Raw genomic sequence first — 18,351 nt, 5'->3', positions numbered from 1 at the left:
TCATCATTATCCAAGATAAGAGAAAAGCAAACAGTGAACAGCACTTCTGGGGAAAAGTTAGATTTTCAAAATATTCAAGCATCATAATATAAGTCTTATTAATTACACAGGCAAGGACAATTCTGTTAAAAAAAAAAGATTTTCTTTTAAGATCTACAATGTGTTATCCTCTACTGGAAAGTCAAAGCAAGCAAAGTGAAATTCAAGGCTCCTGGTCCTATTCCCACTTCAATCATTGACTAGTTGGGTGACCTTAAGCAGGTCAGTTAACCTCTCAATCTCTCAGTTTTCTCACTTTTAAAACAGGGGTTATGAGGGTTAATTAAGGGCTATGAGATTCTTTGATGAAAGATGCTACACAGGTCCAACCCTGCAGGCAAAGCACAAAGGAACAACATTAGAACTGAACTGAGCAGGAGTCTGAGTACACACTGCAACATCAGCCCTTCAATTACAATTTTTTAAAACTTCTAGGAAGATGCTGCAAATGGACAGTTGGAGAAAGAAATGAAGTAGCACTTGAGAGTATATAGTTAAAAAGCCATTGACATGTAACTTGACAGAGCTGAAAAGATTTCCCCCTGACAATGGAGGCTAAATATCCAAAGACTCAAAGTTAATTAAAGCACATTGTAGGATGAGGAATATAAAATATAATATCACAGCTGTAGGCCCTCCCATTTCTCCACCTGGCATATTACTATGGCTGATAACCAAAGCAGACAAATCTGGCTCATGGTGAATCTTAGTTAAACAAACAAGTGTAGTGCATTCCCCTGCTTCAAGTTCAAGACCATTCTGGACAGTCTGCTTGAGTTATAAGCAGTGCAGAGGCAGCATGCTTATCCCCTGGAAAGGGTAACTGTGTTGCTCCACAAACAAACCTCAATCAATTCCTTCCAGCCAATGTCTGCTGAAGTAGAATCCGTCACCACCATACACACACAGTTCAATATACGTGGTTACATTTTTTATTCTGTCCCGTGAAACATTTACACTTTAGTGTGGAAATTTGGGGTTTCTTCAACCCACCCAGCAATACTGTGTATGGATTTAATTTTTAATTGGACCATTCATAAATCTGCAGAGCGGCTAAAGCAAAGAAAAAGGTTTTAAAAAAGGCCAAAAATAAGAGCAAGTGGGGACACTGATAAGGCCCTACTTGAATCACGGGAAGATTGTCAAAAACTCACGGCTGAGGTGCGGACAAGCCATGGAAAATTGCAGAAAAGTGATAACGGACCTTACTATTTGCAGTAATAAAATTCATTATTACTTTTCCGTGATTTTCCACTGTCTGCCACCTGGAGCTGAGAGCAGTGGCCCGGGGCTGACCACGGGGGTTCTCGCTCTCAGCCTTGGGGCAGCCAGGGCTCCCGCTGCCAGCCCCGTGCATGCCAGAGCCCCCGCTGTCAAAACTGCGGTGGAAAATTAATATTGCAGAACCTGCAATTTCTGCAATATCGCAAGTTAAGTAGGGCCTTGGGTACTAAACAAGAGGTCAGGCAAAATAGAAAGGAATGCTAATACAGCAGGTCTGGCAAATAGGTGAATGTAGCACTTGCCATAACACATCCAATTGTTGGCTCATCAAGATTAGCAGTGGCCCGAACCCAAATGCTTTAGAAGACGATATCTGGCCAAATGTCCAATGGTGTGCATTAGCAGGAGGAAGAAAGATTCCTTCCTGACTCCAGCAGTCATCAATTTAAACCATGAAACATGATACTTGACTACCTTTATTTTACACTCACATAGCTCACTGGCTGGAGGAGGAGGAATACAGCTAAGTTTTGAGTGGCCTTTTCAAAGAAGTGGAACCTGCTGACACTAGAAATAAACTTCAGGCATTTCACTAGCCTAGAACTTCTTTACTTTCTAAACGTTGATGCCCAGAAGAAACAGTTACCACAATCATGATTCAGGACTACAAAAGTGCTACCTTTCTCCCACTCCCCCTCTCCCCAAACTTTTTAACTTATTTGCCTCCCTCTCCAGTGGTACCATCATGAAATTGGCAATGAATAAAATCAAATAACACAATTTGTATTTGTGTAGCACTTTCCACTCAAAGGTTTCAACACACTGCACAAACACTTAAGCTTCCCTACCTCACACACGTTTAGTGAATCCATTAGCAACTTGAGAATTTGAAGCAGAGTTGAAGTGACTTGCAAAGCCTCACATAACAAGACAGCGGCAGAGCAGAAAATACAACCCAGATCTCTGAACTCCTCATCCCACTTCCGGTAGCCACTAGAAAACTCTTCCCTGGCCAAGGCTCAGTAATCATTTACAAATGAAAGGCAAGTAGAGTTTAGTGCTTCTGCAGCCCTCAAAACCCAGAGTTACAAAATGTAATTTAATCTCCGTTTTGCCAGTGCTAATCGAGTATTTTCCAAAGGTGCATACATTTCAGTCTGTTAGGACAACAGCAATTCAATGTAGAAAGGAAAGTTTTAGAATAAACATGCCCCATTCGCCCTCTGGATGAAATCCCTGGCTTAAATATTTATTCAAACACACTGCTCTGATGTCCTACATGCAGTGCCAAAACCACCTTAAGGTTTCTTCTGAAAATAATTTGCATACTAAAGTTTCATTGAAGAGAAAACCTAGTGTTTAAATGCTACACCATAGGTGTAGGCTGATCTGTGCACTGGACTGGGGACCAGGAAATGGTGATGTAATCCCAGTTCTTCACTGACCATATATAAACCAGCCTCAGTTTCCCCCCATCTGTAAAAATGGGAGTAATGCCTGCTATTTCTCATGGAGGCGGTATCGACTGTAAAGTGCTTTGAAAATGAGCAGTGTTATATACAATGGAAGGGATAACATTTTCTTCTCTTGCCTGCTATTATAGACTCAAGGAGAAAGTTTTGGTGAGGAACCTTTCACTGGGGAGAGGAAGGTATTACAAGATTCTTCAGAAGCTGAGAATGGCAGGTGGGTGGCCGGACTATGGATGGAACCAGACCGTTCCGTGGTGCTCTGATGGTTGGACTATGGATGGAATCATCAGAACCAGAAGGATCCAAGGTGCTCTGACAGCCAGACTAGGGATGGGACCGTCAGTACCAGATCATTTACAGTGGTGCTTGGATGGCCAGACTATGGTGTCTCAGATCTGTCAGGGCACTCCCTTCTGAGCCACACACCAGACTGCTATGAGGGGAATTCCAGAGTGGTTTAAGTTAACAGAGCCTGAACGGAGTCCAACCACTCTCCCAGTCTCAAGTATGTGTCTAGGCCTACTCTCAGGGCACAGAACTGCTGCCTAGTACCCCAAATCGTGAGAGCTCAAACTCATTGTCCAGCTGCCTAGGCCCTGTGGGTGCAGAGGCAAACCTTCAGACACTCCCGAACTTAAACACACCTTCTCCTTTTCCTAGGGTGCTAGGAAAGTCTGGGATAATGGTGGCTGGACTTGGGCCCACACAATGCAGTGCAGATTCAACAATTCCTAACCTGAGGTTACAAATGAGTGTAAATGCTGAAGCCCTAAGTTAACAAACCCAGGGTCTGCTAACTTGAGTTCTACAAACCCTGGGTTTACACTGCAGTGTAGACTCATCCCTTGCTGCCCTAACGAGGGAGTCTGAAGAGTCTGAACTGCAGATGACTTGCACTTTTCTCTGCCTTCTCTCATCAGTAAACTCTGTTCTCCAAGAGAGTAATTATTTTTGGCAAGATGTAAATGGGCCCAGGGAATGACACCCAGAATGCAGAGTTATTTATCAAACACTGTGTGGGGAGCCAAGGGTCACAGCCCAGTTACCCAACCAGGGAGTCAGTGGTCACTCCTGCCTAGTTCACGTAGCACTGTGCACACTGCCATGCAGGAGACCAGATACAATATCCAACCAGGTCCAACCTGCTTAAGCAGGCAACTGATGGAGTGGTAGCATGCTGAGCCGCTAGGGAGAGTCTCCTCACTCAAAGTCTATGCCTTCTATTGCGGCCTCAGAGAACCTGGTTGCTACAGAACAACTCCCTCCACACACTGACCTCAAATGAAAACACTAGAGTACTCTAAATCGAGCTAGGGTGGCAAAGACTGGTGACAATATGACCAAGTGGAAGCTGAGGAATGACCCCAAATGTGAATGCGGAGAGCCTAGGCAAGGAAGCCCTTGAATGCTGCCTGATGCAGCACCCTCCATCAACCTCCTGTACTCCCAAGGAGCTATTTGAGATAAGTGATCACACCAGATCTTGGCTGCGGGTTTGGAGCAATAAGCTTTGATGACGATCCTCATTCAACAATAAGCCCCTTTCTGAACAGGCTTCAAGGACATTCCCATGCAGACTTTCATTGACCAGAAGCACAGTGGCCACAATGTGGGATGACGAGATCTGACACTGTAAAGCAGAGGAAATGGGGCCTGGGTCTGAAAGGCCCTGTAAATACGGGACAGAGAGGGCCAAAAATAACTGTAGCTTCCAAATTTAACCTCTCGCATGCTGAGATGCAGTGCAGAGAAAGGGGCTGTCTCTCTAAGGTGGTGCTGCTAGTTACAAAAGGAAGGAAAAGAACAGCTTTCAGTGAAGTCAGAACATATGCCCAACAGTTTTTTGCAATGCTTGGGCTGCTCTCTGAGGTTTGCTCTCTATGTATTTGTGTACAGGTCGAGGCAGGAAAGGAATGGAGGGTGGCGTATGTGGAGTCAGACAAGCATTTAAAATGCACAAATGAATGGACAAATGTATTACTTGCCCTACCTCCATAGCTGCAGTATACACTCCAACAATTAGATGTATTGTTCCGAGTCAAGCTAGCACAAGCTCCGCAATAAGCTGTCAGACCTTGATCTTGCTGAGTAAGCATGCGATTTACCTCTGGTAAGGATACTTCCCCTCCTCCCCTATTGCTGAAGGCAGGGTAGGTCAAATGCATGAGACAGAAAAAGGTCCCACTGAGCAGGGGCTACAGGTGTCATACAGATTTTCAGTCACTGAAGGACCAGTAAGAAGAAGCCCCAGCAGTTGTCAGATGGGCCAAAGGAGGAAGGACGTTAAAACTTTGCGCATTAGGGAGAAGAGAAGCTCCATTTAGATAAGAAAAGCTTTAGCTTGTGTTTTCCGCATGCTGCCCTTTATGACACTGATGGTGACGACAGGTGGGCAACCAAGGAGATACTTCGGGCATGTCTACACTTACCTCCAGATCGATCGATCGATCCAGAAGGGGTCAATTTATCGCGTCTAGTGAAGATGCGATAAAATCGACCACCAAGCGCTCTCCCGTCAACTTCAGTACTCCACCAGAGCGAGAGGTGCAGGCAGAGTCGACAGGGGAGCGTCAGCAGTCGACTTACTGCAGTGAAGACACAGTGGTAAGCAGACCTCAGTACGTCGACTTTAGCTATGCTGTTCACCTAGCTGAAGCTGAGTAACTTAGATCGATCCTCCCCCCCAGTGTAGACCACGCCTTAGATTGTAAGCTCTTCCGGGCAGGGGCCGTCTCTTTGTTCTGTGTTTGTACAGTACCTAGCACAATAGGGCTGTATCCTGGTCCACTACTGGGGCTCCTAAGCACTACCACAATACAAGCTATTAATAATAATACAAAAAGAGTTTAGAAAATGGACTGTGAGAAGGGGAAATGAATAAGAATGGAAGGAGATAATACCCTGGCTGGGGAAGAAGGTGAGAAATGGGGCAGGTTGTGGAAAATGCTATGGAGATTTCTCCCACACTTAGATATTAAAGGAAGCCATCACGGAGAAGGAGAGCAGATCCAGGCCAGAGCAACAAAAGAGGAAAGGAGAAAATGTATCTCCGGGTGGAAATGAGAACATTTGTGATTGAAATGCATGGATGTACATGGGAAGCTAACAAGAGAAAATGGAATCTTTTCTGCACTTCTACTGCAGGGAAGATTCCATCTACCTGACGCTCGAGTGATACTTCAGCTGAGTATTATATACTGTCAGTGGAGGGAATTCTTCACTTTCACCCTGGTTTTTCAATCATGCTAGAAACCAGGGGAAAAGATAGCATCTGGACAGATTTGTCATACATCCCTGTACCATAGAAGGGAAATTCAGAGTCGAGCATCCTGTCTTATTATAATATCACAATACTTTCTATACCACTCAATAAGATTCATTTCAATGGATCCCAGTTTTGACATTTGGCTAGAATGAGAATGAGTTATAGTAAATGAGGAGCCATGAAACTTCACTATGTTGCATGATCAGTACTTTATTTTGAAGAAACGGTAATTTTTTCAAAGCAGAGTAGTGTAAAGCCTGAGGCCAGCATTTTCAAATTTGGATACCAAATGTTTGGCACTTAATTTCAGTCAGGCACTTATATGTAATGGAAGTTGCAGGTTCTCTGCACACTGAAAATCAGCATCACATATATCTGGCTGCCTAAATATCATTTTCAGTATCAAAGTTTTAATATTTTGACCTTGGTTATCATTAGGGGGAAAAAAAGCTCCCACTAAAATGACTTGATTTTGCACCACCACTAAAATTGTGAACGATTTTATTGCTTGTAAGAGAACTTCAATAAAGGCCATATAGCACTGGCAGATCTGTGCATGCTTCCGCACTAACAGTTCTGCTGATTCACTTCAGAACTGAGTGACAACACCCACCGATATTCCAGCACTGGGGTCAATGAACTGGTAATTCTACCTGCGAACTTCACTATCGCTAGTCAACCGCCCATTACTCCATCCCCACTTACTTCAACAGAATGAAGAAGGAGCCCCAGACCTTCTGAAACTCATCCATCCATCTGAAGCGATACTGACAGGCAAGCCAAGAAACTGGACATGCCCAGACTTGGCAGGGTGTATTTATGAACTTACTGGCTCTCAGGACAATGTTCCATTCCTACAACTACAAATGTGCATGGGTTAGATGGGGCAGCATGCTTTTAACAAAAGCAAGCAGAAAGGCACAATCTAAACGGAGAAGAAAAGGAGTACTTGTGGCACCTTAGAGACTAACCAATTTATTTGAGCATGAGCTTTCGTGAGCCACAGCTCACTTCATCAGATGTTTACCGTGGAAACTGCAGCAGACTTTATATACACACAGAAATCATGAAACAATACCTCCTCCCACCCCACTGTCCTGCTGGTAATAGCTTTTCTTAAAGAGGCAAATCTTCAGCAGGTGTCAATGACACTTGACACCCGCTAAGGATCTGACCCCAAATGCTGGTGGCATTAAGGAAATCCCCACAATGCTTAGGAATCATGCAAAAGCCACTGCCACTCATTTAGTAATATGTTTATACGCACAGCTCAGGCAAAAGCACCAATAAGCACTAGAAGATTGAGGTTGTCACAAATAAAATAAAATAAATAAAACTGGTCAAAAAATAACATTTTTTGTGAAAAAATTATCAACGTTCACCCAGGTCTACTAGTAAACAACAGCTACTTCTTTAGGTTGTGTCACTGTATGAACAGCCACAGACACAAAATGCCTGCTCAAAGAATACAGTTTGAAAGCTACATTTAAGATACTAAGAAACACAGTGAAGGAAGAAATTGCTCTAAGCCATAATGCTGCACAGCACCTGTAAGGTTGCATATCAGACAATATAATTTTTTGCTAATTAGTGATATCATCTACTTAACTCTCCAGATCCAGATTTCACGTAGGCCTGTTACAGTAACTACCATAAAAAGTTCACTTTGATTACCATTAACAAACATCTGCAGCAAAAAACCTTCACACAATGCTTTTTAGGTTAGCACCTTAAATGGAGTATCTCCTAATATTACCAGATTATCCACACATGTGGCAGCACTGGTATACTTTGACCACTATAGAGAGATAAAATAGCCCCCATAAGTGACTGATGCAACTGAAATAAGGGAAGGAGAGAGGTATTCACTAAATGGTACCACTACAGAAAGTGACAAATGCACATTTTAGCAGAGAGGTACTGTACTTACAAGAGCCACAATAAAATTATACAAACTCAATTGATCAGCGTCTGCAGTTCCCATTTCAAGGCAGATGAAAGAGAAATAAATAGCAAGCTAAGAAAATCAGTCATTCACAGCATTTTATTAAATAAGATGCTAGCCAGTGAGTCAGCACAGTTCTATTAGGTTCTTGCAGAGTCTCATCTAACTTTCCCATTACTAAACAGATTACTACACAGATAAACGGCAGTGCCTTTTTTTTTTAAAAATGTCTTTAGCGCAAGATTTAAATATAAAACAAATTGCACAACAAAAGCCTTCTGGCTAGAACCAAGTGCAGTATCTGAAGGTTTCTCCATCAGGAGCTCTGAGCTTGTAGACAGACGTTATGGATGATCTAGGATAGCGATCGGCAACCTTTGGCACGCAGCCCGCCAGGGTAAATCCCTGGTGGGCCTGGCTGGTTTGTTTACCTGCCGCGTCCACAGATTCAGCCGATCGCAGCTCCTATTGGCCTTGGTTCGCTGCTCTAGGCCAATGGGGGCTGTAGGAAGTGGCAGCCAGCACATCCCTCGGCCCGTGCTGCTTCCTGCAGCCCCCACTGGCCTGCAGCGGTGAACCGCAGCCAGTGGGAGCTGCTATCGGCCGAACCTGCAGACGCAGCAGGTAAACAAACTGGCCTGGCCCACCAGGGGGCTCACCCTGGAGGGCCACATGCCAAAGGTTGCTGATCCCTGGTCTATGAGCTCTTTCAAATTTTTAATAGGATATGCCTATTCTTCTTAAACTATACAGAAACAGATCCATAGCAATTTAGTTGCCATATTATAAGAAATACAGGTAGCAATACCTAGAATAAAGATTGCCCAACACTTCCTAGTAAAGACCCTCTTTTCAGTTGCTTATAACTTGGCCAAACCTTAACCATTCATGCTGAAATTTTCCATGTTGGAACTTAGATGTCTGTCTCGGGCTGAATTGTTCTAGACAGTTTCAACAAAAATGATTCCGCTGTTTCTCAGAATGAAGTTAGGGGAAAATATACGATCCTTGCAGTCCCTTCTAACCCTATGATTCTGTATGGTTTGCCCATTTTAAATTATTCTTACAGCTGTTTTGCTAAGAAATTTTAGCACCTCCATGCTTTGAAGCAAGGATTTGCCCTGGTGTCACGATTGTGCCTTTTGCCATCTGCATGAAAATCAACCCAAATTTGTCAAAGTTATGAGCCTCTGAAAATCTCAGTTTGCACATACTGAATAGAAACTTGCTAGAGCTCAGCAGCTAAATTCTCAAATGATTCTGTCTGCAAAGAACTTGCTCCAGATCCCAGCTGAGCATGACTCTCCTTGCAGTTGCTCCTCCCAGAAGCCAGAGTCAATGTGGGCCAGGGCATAGGAACAGAGCTGGGAGATTGAGAGCACAGAAGAGACAAACCCATCTCTAACAGTATTTTTTCTACAGGACAGACCTGCTCTAGGGATGAATCAGGGCTGTGTAATGAAGGAAACTGTTTGTAGGACCCTGCCTCATTCATTGCAGAAGTTGAAAGGTGTGTACTGAATGATGCAGGGGATTGCTGCAAGAGAAAGGATAATCTCATGGCTGCCCTGGAGAACTGGATTCTATCCCTGCTTCTGCCACAGAGCTCCTGTGTGATGCTGGGCAAGTCAAATCAAAATGTTCACAGGTCTTCCTTTTCTGGGTGGCCAATTTACTCCACTCGAGTCTGGTTTGCTGAAGCGCAGAGTACTCCCAACTGTGGTCAATGGAAGTGTCATAAACATAAAGCGCTACATAAGGCAAAGGACTCTGAAAAGTCAGGTCCTAGATGCCACAAACTGGGCACCCAAAATTAGTTGACAGTTGACATTGATGTCTCTGTATTTCAGTTCCCCATCTGTAAATTGGGAATAACGTCACTGCTTTACCTCACAAAGGTACTGCAAAGATAAATTTGTGTAACGTTTGTGAACCACTCAGATGCTACAGGGATGAGTGGCATAGGAAAGTTTATGAGGAAATTAATAATTCCATATTCACAGCAGAGTTTGAAGAGTGTGCAGTAAAAGAAGCCCAGGGCCACACGTTGAACGATGAAAATAAAACAAAAATACTATTCATTCAGTGCACACAATCCATCCTGCGCACTGAATGAGGCCGGTGTCCCGTAGGAAAAAAATGTGATCAATTACACACACACACACACACCTCCCTGTGTTCAAAACATCCTTCTTCATCAATGTCAAGTGTCTTGACACGCCTCTTCAACATCCACCTATTTTACCTTGCTTTCAACCACGGATTTTCACTCCTGTGCTCTCTAATCTTTCCTTTTGTCCTAAGCAAGAACGGGTGTAAATACAGAAATTGCACTGATTTTAGCTAAAGGTGTAATGCTGCTGAACCAGTTCAATTAAATCAATGCAGAAACATCACAAGTTGAGTTACATGCATGCAACTTCTGTATGTAAACTAACCCTGAGTCTGAATTCTGAAGTATCGGAACTTCAGAGCAGGCCTTATATTTATGTTTTCCCTAACTTAATGTTCTAGGGTTGCCTAACTGATTTTTAAAATCTTTGTAGTGGAGCCATGCCTTGTGCCATATACAGGCCTCATTAGTGTGGGGAATGAGTGTAAAAGAAAATGACAATGTTACACAGTAAAGAGCACAAAACACTTTACAGCTAATTAATTTGCACTTTTGAGAATTTATAAAGATAGCATGACAAAAAATACCCACATAAGCCATCATAAGCATTTGCTCAACAAGCACTAAAACAACATGACATTTCATATCCACATATTTCTTAAGACTATACAGCTTTGCAATATGACAAATGTTGCATCTTAGGGCACATCTACACATAAAACACCGCACTGGTGCAACGGCAGCACTCTAGCACTTTAACGAAGATGCTCCAAGACAACAGGAGAGAGCTCTCCCATTGGCTTATTTAATCCACCTCCCCGAGAGGCAGTAGCTACATTGGCAGGAGAAACTCTCTTGCTGACACAATGCTGTCTACACGAGGTTAGGTCTATATAACTACTTTGCTCAGGGGCATAGGTGCTGGAACTGGGGAGGGAGAGGTGCTGCAGCAACCCCTTGCTTGAAGTGGTTTCCATGATTTACAGGGAAATGGTTCTCAGCGCCCCCACTACAAAAACTGTTCCAGCACCGCAGCTCAGGGGTGTGGATTTGTCACGCTCTAGTGATGTAGTTATACTGATATACATCTGCAGTGTAGACCAAACCTTAGGGCTGGTCTTCACTACGGAGAGATCAATGCTGCTGCAATCAATTTAGCGGGGTCGATTTAGCGTGTCCAGTGAAGACCTGCTAAATCAAAGGCAGAGCCCTCTCCAGTCAACCCCAGTATTCCAGCTCTCTCAGAAGAGTAAGGTAAGTCGACCGGAGAGCGCCTTCCGTCGACGGAGCACACTGAAGATACTAGGTCGACCTAAGCTACATCGACTCCAGCTACATGATTCACATAGCTGGAGTGGAGTAACTTATATTGACTTACCCCGGTAGTGCAGGTAGTTTGATACTCCATCCAAGAGGAAGTTGGAATAAACTTTGTAGTTTTATTTTGCACGCATCCCTCCCAGACTTAACTATACAATTCATTTCCTAACTGAACTGGAGCTGTCATACTGGATCAGAGTAGTGATTCATATTAATATCCTATCTCTGACCACTGCCAGTTCTAGATGCTTCAGTGGAAGGTGCAAGAATCCCTGGAGGAACAAGTTATGGAGTAACCTGTGAATAGGAAAAGTTTCTTCCTAACCCCCATCATTCTATGCTCATGCCCTGAAGGATAAAAGTTTATATCCTTCCCAGCAATCTTTTGATTAAATAGCACAGCAAGTGAGCAGCAAACACTAATAGCTACTGAGGATAAGCCCCACCACAACCAAAGTACAGTAGATTTAAAAATGTGCTCCTTATCAATTCAGACCCCAATCCTACAAAACAAAGTTACAAATATGTGTAAATAAACACTCCAACTTCCTCAGCCTGTCTTTGACGATGCAATTTTATTGTCAGTAAAATATTTGTTACAAGCTGGCGGGCTGGAAATCAGAGTGAATGTAGAGAGGAGGTTTTTTTTTTTTTTTTAAAAACAGCTCTCTCTCTTTCATTGAGCACTCCCAACAACATCGTGCCAGATCACAAGAACCAGAGGATGAAATTTACCGTTAGTTTTACTGTACAAGAAAGGGACAAGAGACATACAAACAAGGGACACCCACTCTCCCACTCTGCAAACAGTACAAGTAAATCAGATGTATTTAATTCTTTATAGTTTTATAATCTTGGGTATTATTAGCAATACAGGTAAAGAAAACTGTTAAGTGCAATTCTTACATTGATCCCTTTAGCAGAAGTAGAATGCCAATTAAAAATGCACAGCAATGTTTTTAAAATGCCAAAATTACTGATCATTTGGTGGAAATAGCCGTATGTTCGTTAGAGCTATTGTGTTTGAGTGTCTTATTATATAATGATTAGGGGATAATACGTGGGGAAGCAGTGTGACCTCATGGACAGAGCATCAGACTGGGATTCAGGACACCTGCAACTCCCAGCTCTGCCACTGATCTGCTGGATGACCTTCATCAAGGTACTTCATTGCCCCATGCCTCCATTTCCCCACGTGTAAAATGGGGATAATAATATTGACATCCTTTGCAATACTCTGAGATCTAAGAGCTGGTTATCATCATTAAGTAGCCACTGCAAAATCATCAATTTCTAATCTTCAAATCCATCCCAGCAATACTGAATATTCTGTTTTGCAAAGTCAAGATAAATAGCTTAAGCCTTTTAAACATTTATTTTCTATTTTCGTATATTAAAAAGAAAACATCCAACAAGAGAAAACAGGTAGCATAACATACTAAGTTCCCTGTAAGTTGTGCAGCCACATGGCCGCGCAGGCAGGGAGAGGCGCCCTTCCCATGACCCAGCCCAGCCCCACCGGAACTGCCAGGGCCATGGAGAGGAGCCTCTCCCCTGGCCCGGACCAGCCCAGCCCAGCCAGAGCTGCCGTGACCGGGGAGAGGCGACTCTCACCCAGCCCCAAACTGCTGTGGCAAGAGAGGGCTGGGGGGAGTCCTCTCTCCCCGCCGCAGCCTGCATCCCAAACCCCTCATCCCCAGCCCCACCCCAGAGCCTGCACCCCCAGCCAGAGCCCTCACTCCCCCACACCCCAACCCTCTGCCCCAGCCCTCCGCCCCCTCCCACACTCCGAACCCCTTGACCAACCCCCACCACACGTCACTTCCATATTGGTGCACATAACAAAATTCATTCCATACATGGATGTAAAAAATTAGAGAGAACATTGATAACATGTAATGTCACCACAACAGATACTGTCAAGTACTATAGGTTAGACACAAATATTAAGACTTCAGTTCTGAAAAGCAGTTAAGCACATGCTAAACTTTACACATGTGCTTGAATCACGAGTTGGACGAAACAATCCACACATAATTGAAGTTCCCAGAGCCTGTGTAGGGTCCTGCAGTCATATGGGTCTGCAACTGTGAATCCCAATGCTGGATCAGGAACTTTATGAGCCAAACTCACCCTGATGCAGAATGGCTGCACAATGCTCTCCTTACCAACTAAAACCCCAATCCTATATAAACTGGATGAAGATAGTCTCCTGTGCCTGCCTGGAGCTCCCACTGCCACATATGCCACTCGGAGCTGAACTCATTGTAAAATCAGAGCTCCAGGCAAATTAAAGTTTTAAATTAAGAGATTTGCAATTTAAGTGGTGCCAAGGGCCTCATGCGGACACACTGCACTGAGGTGAATTTCACTCAAAATAAGAACAAATGTTTTATGATTTTTTTAAATCAGTTAAAAGTTTGTAGATTTACATATGTCCCTGCTGACAATCCCCTATGCATGGGAAACCAAGTGAAAGTGATTCAGCTAGGTTCACTCCCCAAGCTAAGTGAAGCATAGAAAGTCAGAGAGCAGAAAGGATTTTTTTTAAAAAAAAAAGATTTTTATAGTTCTTTCTATTTTAATCTATTCAATATCTTCATCAATGATTTAGATAATGGCATAGAGAGTACACTTATAAAGTTTGCGGATGATACCAAGCTGGGAGGGGTTGCAAGTGCTTTAGAGAGGATAGGATTATCACTCAAAATGAGCTGGAAAACTGGAGAAATGGTCTGAAGTAAACAGGATGAAATTCAGTAAGGACAAATGCAAAGTACTCCACTGGATGGACCACAAAATAGATCTTCCTCCCAATACCCATTGGCCGCTGGGGTACATTGGCCTGGGAATCAAGAAGCCATGAGTTCTACACTCACCTCTGTTAATTAGTGCCCTGCACAACATTTAGAACTGAGCAGGGCCTAGTACCCCACTGAAAGATTACACAAACTGGCAACAGAACACAAATCTCTGATACAGAAGTCCCAAGTCTGATGCATTTAGCCACGCTGCCTCTCAGAAAGAATCTGCCAAATGTACGTTCTTAGCAATGCTGTCCGTAAAAAGGGGCTGTTCATGCATTCTTAACACTCTCTGATTGTGTTAGGTAGCCTCCTCTAGTAGCTTGTTGACACAGGTTAACAGCCTACTGCTGCTGTCAGAATTTGGTTTTGCCTTTTTCTTTAAAATAAACCTTGTGTAAGTAACCATTATAATGCGTACACACAAAGAGGCAGAAATGAGGCAGCCTGGGCATAAAGTCTGGCATCTTTTAACTTCTGAAAGCTTGATTTTGCAAACTTCACATTATGGTAACATAGATACATATAAAAAACTCTCTCTCTAGGAACGCTGCAAGTATGTGTTCTAAAGGGAATCATTTTTCAGGCTCTATTTCTACAACTGCTATCCACACAAAAAAATCCCAGAGATGACTTCAGTGGGAATTTGCCTACATAGGGACTGCAATAATGGATGCTATATAGATGCTAGTACGGGTCTATCATCCTCCATTCAGCCTCTAACTTTACAGCCCATATCCTGGATTCAAGTTTTTACTAGTATTTACCAATGGGTTCTGTAACAGTGATACCAACCACTGTTAAGAATGCTGAGTTCAGAGCAGACACACTCCTGTAAAATAGGGCCCCAATCCTGCAAGCTGTTCTGCCTGGACACACTTTTACACTAACACATAGCTTTACTTAAGTCAGTAGCATCCGCCTAAACACAGGCAGAGTAGCTTGCAGACTCAGAGCTCAAAATTATACATCATATTTATACAGCACCCAAAAATTTGCTACACGCTTTGCAGAGCCAAGAAGAAGACATATGCCCTACGATCTCATTTCACAACATGACACTGAAGAGTGTAACATCAAGGGTTGCAGGGTTACAGCAGTGCTAAGATAACCTGGTTGCAGTTACGCTGGGCACAAGTCTCTGTACTTCCATTAAAGCCACATTTGGGGTTTTCTTTACATTAACTCACTGCTTGTAGGTGGTGTGGAAGAACTGAGTTTTTAGGAGGGAATGATGAGAGACATTTATTGCTTGGTTAGCAGGCACAGGGAAGGCGTTCTGCATGTAGGTGTCATCACTGAAGAAGTCAGAGCCAAGAGCGGGAAACGAAAACAAAGAGGACATCAAGGCTGGAGTCAGTGACTGAGCAGAGGAGAAATGCTATAAGATTAAAAGTCAGAGACGTAGGCTGGGGCTGAGTCATCATTAATCAACCCAATAAAAAGCTCAAGAGGGATAATATGCCACTCAATACCTTACTGCCCTCATGACTAAGAAAAATACCAGCTTAATTAAAAGGGTCACTACCAGGGTAAATATAGTTTTAAAGGATGAGTCTTACCTTTGTCACCACTACTAGTTGAAACGAGGGCGGAACATTTAAAATCTAGCTTGCTTTTCAACATTTTGTCTTGATCACACAAACATTTACATCCCTACTTAACTTTACACATGCAGGTAGTGACATATTCACATGCTTAAAGTTAAGCACGTGCAAATACTGGGTTGTAAACGCTGTAGGAGACTATTTGAAATTCAAACAAGTGGTTTTCAGTTGATGTTGTGAAATCATTTGTGAAAACATTTTTGCTGTTTCAGAAACTATTTTTGATATATTTTATAAACCAAGACACAGATGGGACCTATATTTCCTGACAGCATCCCTTTAAACGTTTGATTTTGATTGATATTTATACTATGAATCTAGTTTTATGTGCATTTATAAAGACATTTAGCTCTTTGGAAATTTAAAAATATACAGAAAAAACCTGCTCTATATCACTCAAGCGCTGTGTAGAAAGTGATGCTTTCTAAACCTGAAAAAAGTTGTAAGAAGTTTTGCTTGCATTATTGGATTCTGATAGAGGTGTTGCTAGTAACACCTTCCTAGAGGTGATAAATGCCATTTTAAAAACATGCCATGTAATACCAGGTACTAGTCACCAAGACAACAATCACCATATCATATCCACGAGTGACATAAGTGAGCAAAACCTTTTATTTAACAATGGTCAGAACTGACTATCATCCAAGGTTGCTATATCAGAGAGAGGTTATGTATTATCCAACTTTCACTGTTTTCATTAAAAAAAGCATTAGGAAACAGCTTCAAAGTGACATTTCCAGCTAGAGGGGGAAAATGTATCCATCTACTTAGGTGTACCATGAATGTGTTTCCCCCAAGCCATTTGAAAACAAAATCCTGTGGTTGCTATGCATGAAAAACACTCTGATCTGGAAGGACACAGGGGAAGGGGAGTTCAGGTAACTGCCACCGTACAAGACACACACTCTCTGCAGATGCACCCCAGGAGAAGTTGAGAGGAGAGCTCAGCTGTGACATCTGCAGGCAGTTCTCTGGAGGGAGCACTCCACGAGGAGACATGGGTAAAACTGACACCTACCCACCTCCCACTCTCTGTGGGGCACCCCCAGGAGAGATGGGAGAGCTCAAACTGCTGGTATTCATTCACACACCCTCAGTGAAATGCCTCAGGGGGAGGCACATGAATAGGTCTGCAAAGGTCAAGCTAGTGAGCCAGCTCCCCTCTGCATGTTTCTCCCCCTCACTATGTGGGGACCAACCGGGGGAGATGAAGGGAAGCCACCCGGACCTCAGACTCTCCTACTGGACAGGTGTCCCAGAGGGAGCTCAGGTCCCTAATAGCTGCACCCTCCTCGTTTGCAGAAGGCTCCCGAGAGAGACCAGGCTCGGGCACTGGAGAAATACACAGATACCCTTAAAAACAATGAGGCGTTCTGCTGCAAAGGGAGAAAATGACAACCCATGCCCCTGACCCAGACACATACCCGCCTTCTCTCCGCATGGGGACACCTTGCCCCCACCCCCAGTCCTCCAGCCAGCCACACACCCCTTCTCTCTGCATGGGGACCCCCCCCAGGTCCTCCACCTACACCCCCTCTTCTCTCCCCAGGGGGACCCCGCAGGCCCTGGACCCACCCACACACCCCCTCCTCTCTCCCCAGGGGGACCCCACAGGCCCTGAACCACCCACACCTACACCCCCTCTTCTCTCCCCAGGGGGACCCCGCAGGCCCTGAACCACCCACACCCCCTCTTCTCTCCCCGGGGGGACCCCGCAGGCCCTGGACCCACCCACACCTACACCCCCTCTTCTCTCCCCGGGGGGACCCCGCAGGCCCTGGACCCACCCACACCTACACCCCCTCTTCTCTCCCCGGGGGGACCCCGCAGGCCCTGGACCCACCCACACCTACACCCCCTCTTCTCTCCCCAGGGAGACCCCGCAGGCCCTGAACCACCCACACCTACACCCCCTCTTCTCTCCCCAGGGGGACCCCGCAGGCCCTTCTGTCCCCGGGGGGACCCCGCAGGCCCTGACCCACCCACACACGCCCCCCCCTTCTCTCCCCAGGGGGGCCCTGCAGGCCCTGACCCACCCACCGACCCCTTCTCTCCCCAGGGGGAACCAGGATCCCGACCCCCACACACCCTGCTCTCCCTGCAGGGGGGCCCCCAGAGATCCCCCGCCATCCGTCTGCACGCGGGACCCCGCCCCGAGGCCGGGCGCCCCCCGCCGCACGCAGCTCACCTGCAATTGTGCGGGCAGCGCCGGGGACAACCCAAACATCACGTGACCGCGCGACCGCCCCGCCCCTCCCTTCCCCTCCCCGCGGAGGCCGCCTCGCCAACTACATCTCCCAGCGAGCCGCGCGCCGGGCAGGAAGGGGCGGGGCTTCCGCAGGGGGCCGCCCCGCGCCCCTCCCGGGGTAAGGCCCCGCCCCGGCCGAGCCTGGCGCGCCCCTCCGCCCCCGCCTCCCTCGAGTCCCGGCCCCGATCCTGGCCCCCGGCCGTGGCCCCGGCCGTGGCTCCTCGTGTCCTGGCCCCGATCCTGGCCCCCGGCCCTGGCTCCTCGTGCCCTGGCCCCGATCCTGGCCCCCGGCCCTGGCTTCTCGTGCCCTGGCC

General features: G+C 45.2%; 1 protein-coding gene across 8 annotated transcripts in view; it reads right to left on the bottom strand.

The window, feature by feature from the left end:
* The window catches only part of TSNARE1 (t-SNARE domain containing 1), a 719,956-nt gene extending 701,875 nt beyond the window's left edge, over positions 1–18,081 (bottom strand). For 6 of the 8 annotated variants that reach the window (XM_048841786.2, XM_048841780.2, XM_048841783.2 and 3 more), the window contains exon 1: positions 17,978–18,081. The gene's annotated coding sequence lies outside the window, so the exon portion shown is untranslated. The remainder of the gene's footprint in view (positions 1–17,977) is intronic. The other 2 variants (XM_048841782.2, XM_048841781.2) reach the window with 2 other exon arrangements.
* Positions 18,082–18,351: the final 270 nt, after the last annotated feature.

This window comes from Caretta caretta, chromosome 2, assembly GCF_965140235.1.
Source record: "Caretta caretta isolate rCarCar2 chromosome 2, rCarCar1.hap1, whole genome shotgun sequence".
Lineage (NCBI taxonomy): Eukaryota > Metazoa > Chordata > Testudines > Cheloniidae > Caretta > Caretta caretta.
This window is presented reverse-complemented; position numbering and strand designations above follow the sequence as displayed.